The 14,701-nt window shown below is 39.1% G+C and overlaps 1 protein-coding gene across 1 annotated transcript in view; it reads right to left on the bottom strand.

Moving 5' to 3' along the window:
- The window catches only part of tmem131 (transmembrane protein 131), a 168,435-nt gene that overhangs the window by 103,148 nt on the left and 50,586 nt on the right, over window positions 1-14,701 (bottom strand). The gene's annotated exons all lie outside the window — the stretch shown is intronic.

Raw genomic sequence — 14,701 nt, forward strand, 5'->3', positions numbered from 1 at the left:
CACTGCAATTAAAGTATGTTATTGAAATATTTCCCCTACTGCATGAAGGTGTATGCAGGCATACAATTACATTCCAGTAGCTGGAACATCCCATCTGAAACAACCAATCCCAGTCTGCCACTTTTCAGCTGTCATCAATAACTTACCTTCCAGGCAGCATGATGACTAATTTATTAGCTCTCGTGATTTGGCAAGTGCTTATGAAATAGCTGTGACCCAGCTGATTACGTAGTTAAAGAGAAAGGGCAAACCGGTTTTATCTCCTCATAATTTAAATATTACCTGATGCTTCAAAAAAATTTGAAGGTAACAGCTTTAATCACTAAGCTGTTACCTTCAAACTCCAGCTAGATCAGCTCACCTTTCTTCTCCTCTTCAGCTGCAGTTTTGGGACGTAAACAACTCATGTGGTCTCAACACCATATCCATATTGTGCAACTTGGCAATAGCTGAAGTTTCAGTATTATTCTCCACAATGAAAATGGCTAAAATCAGGTGTTTACTTATTAACTTTCAGTCTATCATCGTAATTTCTACAGGAGAATCCAGTGAAAACAGGGCTATGAACTGAGATTATGGCCTGTCAATTGAGTGAGGAGCTGCTAGAAAGAACAAGTAGCATATATTGTTTGCAAGCACTCCTATTTTCATTACCAATGATTCACATGATTTTTTTTCCTTACAGACTAATCCCCTTACTCTACTACCTTCAATCCTAAGCAAACTGAGTTAGACTGTTCATTTAAAATCAGATCCATTTTAGTAAACACTATTTTTTGTATCTCTGCACTGTGAACCACCGAGTTATTTGCATGGCACACAAAGTCACCATAGTCCCATATGACCATAGGCTGCTCTCCCTTTTGAGGGGAGAGTGCTGACTGGTGGCGATTTAGCCTGAGGATTACCACACTTCAGGCAAGGGGCAAGGTTGAGGAGGTTTCACTAACCAGCTGTCCAGCCAACTGAGCTAAACTGACCTCCATAAAGAATAAAATAATAACGTAACACTAGCCAACACATTTAACTGAAAAGGGTATAGTAAGACCTGGAATTTGGATGAATCAAATGTTGCACTTGACAGCTGTCTGAAGCCAAGTGGGCATACTTGCAGATTCTAGAATAGTTGGAATGCACTGCCTGGTGCACTGACATCAAGTGCTCGACATAACCTCATCTGTAGTTCTGAAGAACTGTATTCAAAAGATTCAAGGAAAAAGACATTGCATAAGACAATACAGTAATTATCCAAATGGTGGAATACACTGAATCAATGCACTAATTGGGTAAATTCCATTTTTAAAGATTACCACAGACTGAGGATTCAGGGAAGGCCATTTAGGACAGAGGCGAGGAGACAATTTTTTTCACCCAGGGGCAAGCCTGTGGAATTCATTACCACAGGAACTAGTTGATGTCATAACTTTGAACGTATTCAAAAAGGTGGCTAGATATAGTACTTGGGGCAAATAGGATTAAAGGTTATGGGAAGAAATCAGGATTAGGCTGAGTTGGATCATCAACCATGATCATAATGAATGGCAAAGCAAGTCTGAAGGGCTAAATGGCCTCCTCCTGTCTTCTATGTTTCTTCTGTTCCCACAGTTACCTCTGATGTCCTATAAGGATCTATTCTTGGCCTCATTTCTTAGCTACACTCTCTTCCCCTCAGAATTCCTGTCTTTAGTTGTTCCAATACTGGCAGCTGTGCCTTGCAGTTGCTGAAGCCCCACACTTTGGAATATCCTCCATACAGCTCTTAATGGCACAGCGGTTAACACTGCTGCCTCATCACTCCAGGAGCCTGGATTTGATTCCTGGCTTGGGTCACACTGAGCAGAGTTTGCACATTCTTCCTGTATTTCCTCCAGGTGCTCTGTTTTCCTCCCGCAGATCAAGGCACATACAGGTTTAGTGCATTGGCTACGCTAAATTCTCCCTCCATGTACCCAAACAGGCACCCAAGTGTGGTGACTAGGAAATTTTCACAGTAATTTCATTGTAGTGTCGATGCAAGTCTACTTGAGACTAATAAGTAAACTTTAAACTTTTCCTTTAAGGCACTCCTTAAATCTACCTCCTTTATCAAGCTCTTGCTCAACTGATTCATTCTGTATGTGGCTTATTTTGTTTAGTAATGGTCTTGTAAAACCCCTTGGAACATTTTATTACATTAAAGGTAATATGCAAATACAGATGGTTGTTGATTGCTGAGTCTGCGATCAATTTTCTTGGTCACTTCACTTTACAAAAAGGGGCAGAAGAGACTGGTATTCAAATAAATTCCACTTTTTTTTTTAGGGGCTTGACATTACACAATTGAACTAGTAGCCCAGAGACTTGGATCAATAAACTGGGGAATGTCAGTTCAAATCTCATTATGGCAGTTTCAGTATTTGAATTTGTCTCTGTACTCTTGCTCTATTACCCAATTTAGACCATTAGCCAAGCAGAATCTGGCATCCTAACTATTCCTACCAAAGTATATCATCTGTCACTATTGAAATTCATTTGCTAATTGTATATCCATTCTGTACATCCATTAAATACTTCCATCCACTTCGTCACATTATTCCTATGCATCAACTACAACTAACTTGCTGTTGTCTGCAAACCTGTACTTCATTTTCGATAATTAATGTAAATAGTGAACAGCAGCATTGGTGTGTAATGCCAAATTCCACCTTTGAACAGGCAGAAGATCAACCCTACACATGGGCCCGAATTGTAGGTTAGTGGGGGCACACAACCCACAAGACAAGACATAGGCATGTACCCCCAAAGTCAATGTGCACTCGTGATATTTCAGTGGTCATGCAAGAAAGATGGACGCCCACAACCAAGCAAGCAATTAAGCCCATTATAGGGGCCAACTGAAAGCTACTTGTGTTCCTGTCTATTTTTATAGTTGGGCCAATCGACCAGGGCAGCCTTTTCATTTCAACTACAACCTTGATCCAGGGTGGGATGAGATGTCATGGCTGAAATAAAATTTTAAAAGTTGTCTGGGGATTGATGTTTGGTGTTTAAATATGCTGCCTAGACAGCTTGCTGTGGGTTTTCACCACATTTAATTTGTACAGGTCTGCAGCACCCAGAGACAGTTCTGCTGCAGCATTAGAAGTGCCAGTCAGCATCCTCCCTTCCCAGCAGCATTGAGCCCCAGTACACATTTCATACTGGCTGTCCATTAATTGGCTAGCAAATGTGGAATCACATTCCAGGGATTGTGGCCGGAAGTGTATTTCCCACTCCTTTTCAGGCCCACCAGGTGCCCATGCCCAAAGGGCACAAAATTCAGGCCATGATTTTCTGTTCTGTACACAGATTGCTAGCTGTCCTGACTCCATATCCACCAACAGCAGTATGTCAATGGCTGTTTGAAAATCCAAATACATTATGCCTCCTGTTTTACACGCAATCACCACATAGCTCCACCAAAACAATGATCTTGGTGAACATCCATTATAAATCAGTGCTTTTGTAGTTTAGATTTTTCAACTACATCTAGAAGTAAAAATGCATCTTTTTCTACCACTAATGATAAACATGAACTTATTCAATTTTTTTTTAAAATATAGGACTAATCAATCAGTCCATGGCACTCTAGCTTGTTCTAATAAATTGGCATATATATAGAATAATACTTCTGCTATATACTGTCTGGCTTCTTTTTAACCATCCTTTCCTTCTTTGTGAATATAGTTTATATATGCCACCTTCCTTAGTTTTCATTTTATCCATGTCTCCTTTAGCTTTGTTTACTCCCAAATTCCAAGATTCTAATTAGGAGCAGAACACCAGCCAACACTTTATACTGTGATATGACCTCTTTCCTAGTACTTTAGAATTCCTTATGCCTGTTTCAAACCGTTAAAAAATGTTCTAACAGATGGTTTCCCTGCTGTAAGGGTACAGACAACTGATCCAAATTTAAAAAAAATGGACTTCCTCTATAATTCTAACATCACATAATTTTCAGAGTGGCTACAATCAGTTTGAAAAGAACAGAATTAGGAGTCAGCAATTTGGCCCTTTTAGCCTGCTTGCAATTCAATATGGTCATGGCTGAGCCCACGACCTTGGCCTCAAATCCACTTTCAGATCCATCCCCTATAACTTCAATCAAATAAAAATCTCTGCAAATCTGCCTCGAATATATGCAACGACTACCTCCACCAGTCCTGGGGAAGAGAATTCTATAGACTAATGACTCAAATTCTTAGATAAGTCTTTAAATGTGACTCCCCCCACCCCCTTACATTTTAAACTACATCCCCTAGATCTAGACTGCCTCATGAGGAAACTGTGTCATAATCAGCCTATCACATCCCTTCAGGATCTTGCATTTCATAAGATTACACCTCATTCTTCTAAACACCAATATGTAATAATAGCCCAATCTCCTCATCCTTTCCTCATTAGATAGCCTGTTTCACCAGGAATTAGTTGAGTGAACTTTCTCCAAACAGATTTGAATGCAATTATAACTCAAGTAAGGACTTCAAAACTATAGTCTGTACAGCTACAACAGCACCTCTCCTACTTTCATGCTTGCTTCTCTTAACAGTAAATACCAAAATTCCATTTGCCTTCCTAATCACTATTGGACTTGCATACCAACTTTGAGACACAATCAAGACACTTAGATCCCTCTATATTATGGAGTTCTTTAATCCCACTTCATTTGAATATACTGCTTTCTATTCTTCCTGTCCAAGTTGAAAAGTTCACATTTTCCAATTTCACACAGTTGACCAAATCTTTTGCCTACTCAACCCAAATCCCTTGCATCATCTTGACAACTTACTTTCCTCATACTTTAAATCATCAGCAAATTTAGCAACTATGCATTGTTCCTTCATCCATGTCACTGATATAGATTGCAAATAGTTGAGGCCCCTGCAGCACATCACTAGTTACAGTTTGCCAACCCAGAAATGAACTCCCTCTCAATCTCCAATTTCTGTAAGCAAAAATCTTCAATCCATGCTAATATATTACTCCCTACACCATGAACTCTTAGTTTGTGTAGTAACCTTTGATGCTACATCTACTTAATGTATTTTTCCCCATATCCATTTTGCTTGCTACTTACTCAAAAGAATAAATTAAACATTTCCTGTCACAAAATCGTACTGACTCTGCCTTATTGTATTACAAATTTTTAAACATCCTGCTACTACCTTCTTAATAATGGGCTCTCATACTTTTACAGACATTAAACTATAATTTTCTACTTTCTTGAATTGGTTTGATTTGTCATATTAGTATACATTGAAAAGTATTATTTCTTGTATGCTATACAGCAAGCATACCATACATTAGTGAAGGAAAAGACAGGGAGCAGAATGCAGTGTTACAGTCATAGCTAGGGTGTAGAACAAGGTGGTCCATTCAAAATTCTGATGGCAGCAGAGGAGAAGCTGTTCTTGGTTCGGTTGGTACATGTCCTCAGACTTTTGTATCTTTTTCCCGATGGAAGAAGGTGGAAGAGTGTATGTCTGGGATGGATTCCTCAATTATGCTGGCAGCCAGAAGTGCCAATGAATGGTTTGAGTGATGGACTGGGCTTTGTTCATGACCTTTAGTAGTTTGTGGTCTTGGACAGAGAAGAGCCATACCAAAGTATGTTACACCATAGAAAGCATTCTTTCTGGTTTTATCTGTAAAAGTTGAAGCAGACATGCCAAATTTCTTTAGTCTTGAGATAGTAGTGGTGGGCTTTCTTAACTATAGCATCCGCATGGAGGGACCAGACCTGGTTGGTGTTCTGGACACCGAGAAATCATCAAGAACTTCACATTTCTACTTTGTCCCCATAGTTATACACAGACATGCCTGCCACTAAGCTTCCTGAAGTAGATAACTATCTTCTTCGTTTTGTTGACATTGAGGTAATTGGCAAAGTGCTTGGATGCTGGCTGTTTTTAAAAAAAGTCAAAGAACGCAGGAAAAAAAAAATCAAATGGCACAAAGCAGAAAACCTTTGGCCAAAAAGATTTGGATATTCAGGAACCACATCATCAAACCTTAAATATTCTGAGTGGTGTTTGATGAGCAAGAAGATTGGAATCCTTCACATTCAGAAAGCTGAAATCACATAGCAACACAAATGTTCCCACACAAGCAGCACATAAATCAGCCCCTTTCTCTTGCCGCACGAGAAAATCTGAAAGAATTGTGCGCTTCCAAAAAATTAAACATTTTTTCTTAAACATAAAATATAGTATTGTACCAGCCAAAACACTTGAGGTTGTCAGCATTCCAAGGTACTTCTATTTTGAAGAACAAATGTTTAAACACAACAGGAAGAGTCTATTTCAAAGCGTAAACTCAATTATTCAGGTTTAATAATGGAGTTAAAGACAGTATCATTCACAAAATGTATTCTTCACTATTCTGTAATACTTTCATTGCTTCAAGTTCAAATTGCCCTGTATGACAAAACTAAACTCTGTAGCTTTTGAGATTTACATGACTATCTTCTTTGTTTTGTTGACATTGAGTTAATTGGCAAAATGCTCAGATGCTGTTTTAAAAAGTCAAGTCGAAGAATGCAGAAAAAAATTAAAATTGCACAAAGTGGAAAAACAAATATTCTCTGCAGCTACTCCAAAAGAAACCAGATTCAAGAGTCTGTCAGGAAGTTAGTTTTTAAGACAAATCCCTCAAAATCCTGTCCACTACAGTCAATGCTGACACAAACTTAGATTCTTATCACTGATAATGTTTTATCTCAATACAAAACAAAACTTCTAATAAAGACGACATCTCAATTGTAAAATCCAAAAAATCTGTTTAAATAGCAAAAAGTGCAAGTAGTTCATATATGAACTATATTAATGCTGCCTCAGAAAAACAGCCAGCATAATCAAGGACCCCATGCACCACAGACATGCTCTCTTCCACTTTCATCCGCTAGGAAAAGATACAAAAGTCAGAGGTCATGTACTAACCGATCCAAGAACAGCTTCTTTCCTGCTGCCAGACTTTTGAATGGACCTACCTCATATTAAGTTGATTTTTCTCTACACCCTAGCTATGAATGCAATATTACATTCTGCATCCTCTTTCCTTTCTCCTCTATGTACTCTGAATGCTTTTTCTGTATGGAGTGCAAGAAACAATACATCTCACAGTATACTAATACATGATGACAATAAATCAAATCAAAACCAAATCAAAATGAAGGCGTCGGTCCAAATACAATGGACAATCTTTACATCAATCCAAAACAATGTTTTAAAAAAGTGGAAAGCATGTTCTGGGGTAGATGACAATGAAGATTCCTGATGTAGTATTGCACCAACCAGAACACTCAAGGTTGTCACCATTGCAAAGTACTTTTGTCTTTTAAAACAATGCATTTCTAAAGCCTTTATTTCAAGCTTCCAATTTACATATTAATTTTTTCATTTAGAAATCAAATTTCAGAACTCTAGCAAATGACATATGCACAGGTATAGGATCCGGGTGGGACTGTTGTCAGTGCCAGCTCAATGGGCCAAATGTCCTCCTTCTGCACTGCAGATTCAATGATAACCACAAGGGAACTGCAAAGAGACGAATTACAATACAAAAAAAAAATCAATTTTGGTAAACTGCCAGGAAATACCTCTTCAACAATCCCATCTCCTCCATCCCAAACCCCAGACAATAAAGTTAATCTTTTAAAAGCCAAAACAGCCACCAGTTTTGCTACTCCTGACACATTTGACTAAAACAAAAAGCACGAAAGTGGCATGGGCAACATTAGTTAGATAAGGATAGCTACGTAGACCAAAGAAAAGCTCTTGCACAGCAAATTTTAAGAAATTAAAAAATGCTATGGGAGTTGATGTAATCACTTCTGCTGTGATTGTTAGTTTAAATCCAGGAATTTAATATCCTTGCACATTCTATGGGTCAACAACATCTTGTTTGTCAATACATCCGTTCATCTTTTGCTACCATAAGTTACTATTTTGTTTGGATTGGTGGACAAAAGTGGAGTTTACTCAATAGAAAAATACTACTTTGCCAATACTTCTTAATTGCTTGGTTCATATCATAAATAAATGAGCATTCTTCTAGTGTCTTGCGGTGCTTGACATTTATTGCACTACTTGAAAATCAGACAAATAGGAGTCAAAGCAAGTATCTCTTATATAATGCCTTCTCCCTACATTGATCTCTTCATAAAAGATGTGCAGGTTAGATGGGTGTGCTAGGCTAACTTGCCTTTAGTGTCCCAAGGTGTAGGTTAGGGTAGCACAGAGGCACAGTGGCTAACACTGCTGCCTCAACGCCAGGGACCTGCATTCGATTCCCGGCTTAGGTCACTGTCTGGAGTTTGCACGTTCTCCGTTTTGCTTGGGTTTACTCCGGATGCTCCGGTTTCCTCCCACAGTCCGAAAGGCTTGCTGGTTAGGTGGACTGACCCGAAGAGGTATTGGAATGTGGCGACTAAGGAAAATTTCACAGCAACTTCATTGCAGTGTTAAATGTAAGCCCACTTGTTACTAATAAACTTTTACTTTAACTTTAAAGGGGGACCAGTAGGGTAAATATGTGGGGTTAGGGGGATACAGTAAAAAGGTGCTCTTGAAGAGTTGGTGCAGACTTGATGGGCTGAATGGCCTCCTTCTGCACTCTAGGGATCCTATGGTTCTATGATTCAGAAAGCTACTGCCCAATGATTTGAGAAAATTGCTGTATAGATACATTTTTCTCTCTAAGCGGCATCATCTTTCACAGGAAAAGCCCTAATGGGTCCAATATTTTCAACATAGAGATTAGATTCACACTGCAAGGTATTCTTACAAGTGGCTAGATAAATCCAGCAACACAATCAAATGAAAATAAAAAACAATTCACAATTTTTGAACAAACATGTGAAAGAACATAGCTCAAGGCCAAACAAACAATCTGGCACACATCTGAATCAACCATGTTTAATACAGCCTGTCTGTTGTAAAGGAAACAGTGTTCCTCTATGGAATCAACAAAAGCACAAAATACAATTGTTCTCGTACACTTAAATTCAAATACAAATGTCAACAGGAATGCTACCCAACACCATTCATATAAACAAATGAATTGCTGGCAGAGGGCAAGAAGGAGGGGTGGACTCTTAAAAAAGGCCCCGATAGGTTTCATTTGTGGTTTTCAGCAGCCTTGTGTTTTAGGAGAACATAATGAAAGCTTGAAAACGTGGCAGGTTCATTCTATAACGTGCTCAGACCTCAAACACCACAACAGGCTACATCACATGGATTGATATTTAATGACGGTTACTATTAAGCAATTAAGCTTCAAGCTGTTCATATATATTCCCCACCATGTAAAAGTGTTGGAGTCAGATAGCATTTTTGATTTATTGTCACATGTATTGTTATACAATGAAAAGTATTGTTTCTTACATGCTAAACAAAGCACACAGTTCATAGCGAAAGAATGGAGAATGTGGTGTTACAGTCATAGCTAAAGTGAAGTTTTTAAAGTTTTAGTCACAAGTAGGCTTACATTAATACTGCAATGAAGTTACTGAGAAAATCCCCTAGTCTTCACACTCTGGTGTTTGTTCAGGTACACAGAGGGTGAATTTAGCACGGCCATTGCACCTAACCAGCATGTCTTTTGGACTGTGGGTGGAACCTAAAGCACCCGGGAGGAAATGCACACAAACATGGGGAGAACATGCAGACATTGCACAGGCAGTGACCCAAACCTGGGTCCCTGGCACTGTGAGGCAGCATTGTTAACTACTAGGGTGTAGAGAAAGATCAACATAATGAGGGAGGCATGTTCAAAATTCCAATGGCAGCAGGGAAGCTGCTGCTCTCGAGTCGGTCGGTAAATGACTTCAGACCTTTGTATCTATTTCCCAACGGAAGGTGGTGGGAGAGAGCATGTCCAGGGTGTGTGGGGGGTCCTTAATTATGCTGGGTGCTTTTCTCAGGCAGTGGGAATACTAGGCAGTATCAATGGATGGGATAAAAGGCAGAATACTGCTGATGCTGGAATCTGAAATAAAAAACAGAAAATGCTTGAAAATCTCAGCAGGCCTGACAGCATCTATGGAGAGAGAATAGAGCCAATGTTTCAAGTCTGGATGACCCATCAGAGCCAGATGAGAGCCGGTTTGCATAATGGACTGGGCTTTGTTCACAACGCTTTGTAGTTTTTTCCAGTCTTGGGTCAGAGCAAGAGCCATACCAAGCTGAGATAGCATCCTTTCTGGATGTTTCTATGGTGCATCTGTAAGAGTTGAGAGAATCGTAGCAGACATGCCAAAATTTCCTTAGCCTCCTGAGAAAGTAGAGGCATCGGTAGGCTTTTTTAACTATAGCATCAGCATGGAGGAACCAGGACAGGTTGTTGGTGATCTGGACACCTAAAAACTTGAAGCTCTCAGCCATTTCTACTTTGTCCCCATTGATGCATACAGGGGCCTGTTCTCCACAATGAAGTCAATGACTATCTCCTTTGTTTTACTGACTTTGAAGGAAAGATTATTGTCGTCACACCAATTCACCAAATTTTCTCTTTCCCGTACTCTGGCTCATTGTTCGAGATCTGACCCACTAGTGTGGTGTCATCAGCAAACTTGAAAATCAAGTTGGAGGCAGATTAAAGCAAAAAAAAAACACAAACAGGAGCAGGTAAACTAAATATGGTCAGCAGATAGAAAACAATGTTAATTGGGTATTAAAGGTATTAATGACATGCTTTGACCAAATTCATTTCACAAAATAGCAAGCAGATGTATCTTAAACAGCACACTCATCACACCAGTTTCATCAGGTCTTGTAGATTAGATCAGATCAGATCACCTGAACAACCATACCTTTTTTTAGATCAAGTGGGATAAAATACAAGGACAGCAAATTGCCAGTGGAAAAGAGAACGCCCTGGGATTGGTGTTGCAGATATAGGGATGTCTGACCTACAATTTTCCATTCATTTTGTTCAAATGGATCTGGCCTAGGTGGATGGAAACAATGACGTGCAGGCTGAACAGTAATTGAATGTGGGAGGTCTTCAAAGAGGATGAATAGTTTGGATAGAGGAACATACTCTTTCAGGGATGGGGAAGACAAGGAGACAAAAAGGTTTTTGACAAATGCTAAGTTGCTAACACTGTAGGAAAACAAGCTAAATACAGAAAGTAGAGAGCAGATCTAAACTCAAGGGACAAAGAAAGAGCACAAGAATAGATCAGCAGCTACAATAAAAAAGTAACCCAAGTGTTTCATAAACAAACAGCAAACGGATAGCCCACAGACAAGTGTGGCAAGCAGGGACCAAAAAGGAAAATGTTGGAGGTCAAGAACATGGTTGATGTACAAGATGAGCAGTTTGCATATCTATTCACTACAGAAGATGCTACCAATGTAGCAGTACTGAATATTAGTTTAAGAGGTAAGTTGACAACAGGTAAGTCATCCAATACATCCTAATTGGTCGAGTTAGACAAAGGATGGAAATTTCAAAGGCTCAGGTCACAACTTTGCAATCCTCTTTAGATATTGAAGTGGAAGTGGTGCCAACAGAATGTTACACATTCACAAAAGCAGGGAAAGGGAAAATCTGACAGTGTCAGTCAACATAGATTTGTTAAGAGCAAATCATATTTGACTAACCCAATTGGCTTCTTCGAAGAAGAAAGAGGGCTGATGAGGATCGTACAGTTAATAGGTATATGGGCTTTCATTAGGGTATATAACATGAACCACATTATATATTGTTAGCTAAAACCCATGATATTAAAATGACATTTGTACTTTGGAAACAAAATTGGTTAAGGGACAGGCAAATGGCTGTTTTTCCTCAGTCTGGCAGGGTATATAAGCTGTATTCTAGAGATTTTATTAGAATTGTTGACCTCCTTGATATGTACCAATTACAACGTCTAGGTGCATAGGCCATTATTCAAAGTCTGCAGATCAGATGACAAAACTCTATGGTAATGAGACTGATAAGGATAGTAACTGACTTCAGGAAGACAACGACAGATCCTTGAAATGGGCAGGCAAGAAATTTTTTGTGAAGTGTTTAATTTGATAGAAAGATTGAGGGGCAGCATAAATTGAAAGACACAATTTAAAGGATGGGCTGGAACCAGAGACCCAGCAGTATACATACACAAATCTTTGAAGGCAGCATATAGAATCCATTGCTTTATTGGAGGCATTAGTACAAAGTAAGATGATTATGGCAGAACTTCATAAAAGCATTGATTAGACCTAAACTGAGTGTAATATACTCAATTCCAGGTTTGGAACTTGGGAAGGATGTAAATGTCTTTGGTTAGACTGCAGAGGAATTGTACTAAAACTGTCCTCAAAGACTAGAAGAAATGGAATTCTTTGTTCTAATAAGATAAAATTTCCAGTAGTAAAGGCTTGGTAGCTACTGGACAAGGTGAAAAGCAAAGGTCCTGCAGGTCACAAAGAAAAGCATTACGTGGTGAGTTGCAGTGATCTGAAACATATGCCCAAATTGATGGTGCTATTAGAGACAGAGAAGTAATTGAAGCAAAAAAACTTGCAAGGCTATGGGGAAGAGCCGGGGAACAAGTTATTTAAATAGCTCCAAGGTCAGCAGTGTGACAGGCCCAATGGTCTCCTCCTATGGAGTATTATTCCATGATTTTGAAGTTTACTGGAAAGCAGAATCATCTCTCAGGTTTCCTGTCTTTAGACAAATGTCTGGATATACAACTGACTAATTTTTAAAATAATTCATCTTGGCCCCAGAGGAGCTGTACACTATATTCTTATTCTTTCAGATTAGATTTGAATACTGTATCAACACTACAGGCAATATGAAAACAAACATAGCCCTCTGTATACTAGATGAAGTCTACGTAATGTGGCTGCTGTCACATCAAGCATCATGCCAGCAGTAAACTGTACATTATGCTGAAGACTTCTATAATTAAGATTTTTCACTCTTGCAAATTTTCCTTGAGAATATACTCGTGGATTTCTCATCCAAATTGATGTTAAAGGGTTTTTTCTTTTTGCATATTCTTAAAAACACTAAGCAAAATAACGCAAGTTGGTGGCAAGCAAGAAACTGACTGCTGCATTATATCGTATGCAGGGACATTGCTGCATAGTGTTGAAGATGATAAACTTATCCAACTGAACAAACAAGTTCAAATGGGAAATGGCCTTTTGAACTATCAACACTATATAAACCAGCGCTGTGACTTACAAGGAATTGTTTAATTTTGGCATGTTGTGCATCAGATAATTATATTAACATGCTGAATTATTCAGAATGTTTGACAAGCCAAATATTTCAAAGCAGGTTGTTGTGCCAAAACCAAAATTTATTAGATAGCAAGCACCAGAGTTCAGCATATAGTATGCTATCTGCAATGAACCCAGCCTAATGCATTTACAAATCAGCATGGTACAGGATTTAAATAAATCTATATTGCATTATTTCATTCTTCCTGGTCTGAACACATCTAGAACATTTCTAGCTTCTCCTACTGAAGGCACCATTACCTCTCAAATCTCCACAAGAATTTTCCCTTTGCTCCCTCCTCTAACTATATGCTGTCCGTTCTCTGCACAGACTTAATTTCAGCTTCCTTAAGTACCAGGCAATAAACTTTTCATTGTTGCTCTCAACCCATCCAGAAACAGCTTCTACATCAATATAAAAAGTAAAATACTGTTTTTGCTTCAGATTTCCAGCAAAGTGCTGGAAAACCTCAGGTCTGGCAGCATCTGTGCAGAAAGAAACAGTTCAGGTTTCTATAGAGAAACCACATTGAGTTCAATGTTAGCTAATGAATCTCCCCTTTCTTTAACTCAAAGGTAGGCTGATACATCACCTTCAACCCCTGTCACCAGCTTGGCTCCTTCCCGATTCCACCCTTGAACTAAAAGATTGTTCGACAACCTCAGTATCTTGTTCTACCCTCAGTCTAGCTTCAGGCCCCATAATAATCTTAGATCTCTGACTAATACAATATTAAGTATCTACACAATCACTTTAGTCTCGCCACCATAACATCCTTATGTTTGCCTTTTCCACCTTCAGACCACAACTTTCAAAACTCCAATTGAGCCAATACACTGCCCCACATTAACTCAGTGGCACTTCACAAAAGTCCTCACTGACCTACATGAGCTTCTAGCAGCCAAATTCAAGTTAAGGATACTCATATTCCTCATGGTGCAGCCTAATCCTGTGTGCAACCCCAGGTAGACTTGTAGTAAACCCTTCACTGCTGACATCTCACGTATCATTGCCACTTCAATTGCAGCAGACCATTCAAATGCATGAGTCTTACTCAAATTCTCTCCCTAAATTCATCTGCATCGCCACTTAACTGCTTAAAATCTAACCCTTGTGCAGGGGTACTACCTTTGCTCATTAATCTAATTGAGGGCAGTAGAATGCAACAGGACATGTACCGAAGCTTACTTGGTCTGCTCCAACTCTTGCCCATCTCAAGATATTCCATGGAACCACACAATGCTGTACATGCAACCAACATCAGAATAATTCAGGGAGGCAAACTACCAAACCCTTTGGGGGAGGGAAATCAGCTAACATTGAAGTTGGATATGCAATCAGAAAAGTGGGATCAATCCTTACCAGCTCCAATATAAAATAAATTGACCTGAAATGTTGGAATTTACTTGTCCAGAACAGTTTAGTATATTTATTTTGGTGCTCAGTTATTTCTCCG

This window comes from Carcharhinus amblyrhynchos, chromosome 10, assembly GCF_965287045.1.
Source record: "Carcharhinus amblyrhynchos chromosome 10, sCarAmb.v2.hapA, whole genome shotgun sequence".
NCBI classification, from domain to species: domain Eukaryota; kingdom Metazoa; phylum Chordata; class Chondrichthyes; order Carcharhiniformes; family Carcharhinidae; genus Carcharhinus; species Carcharhinus amblyrhynchos.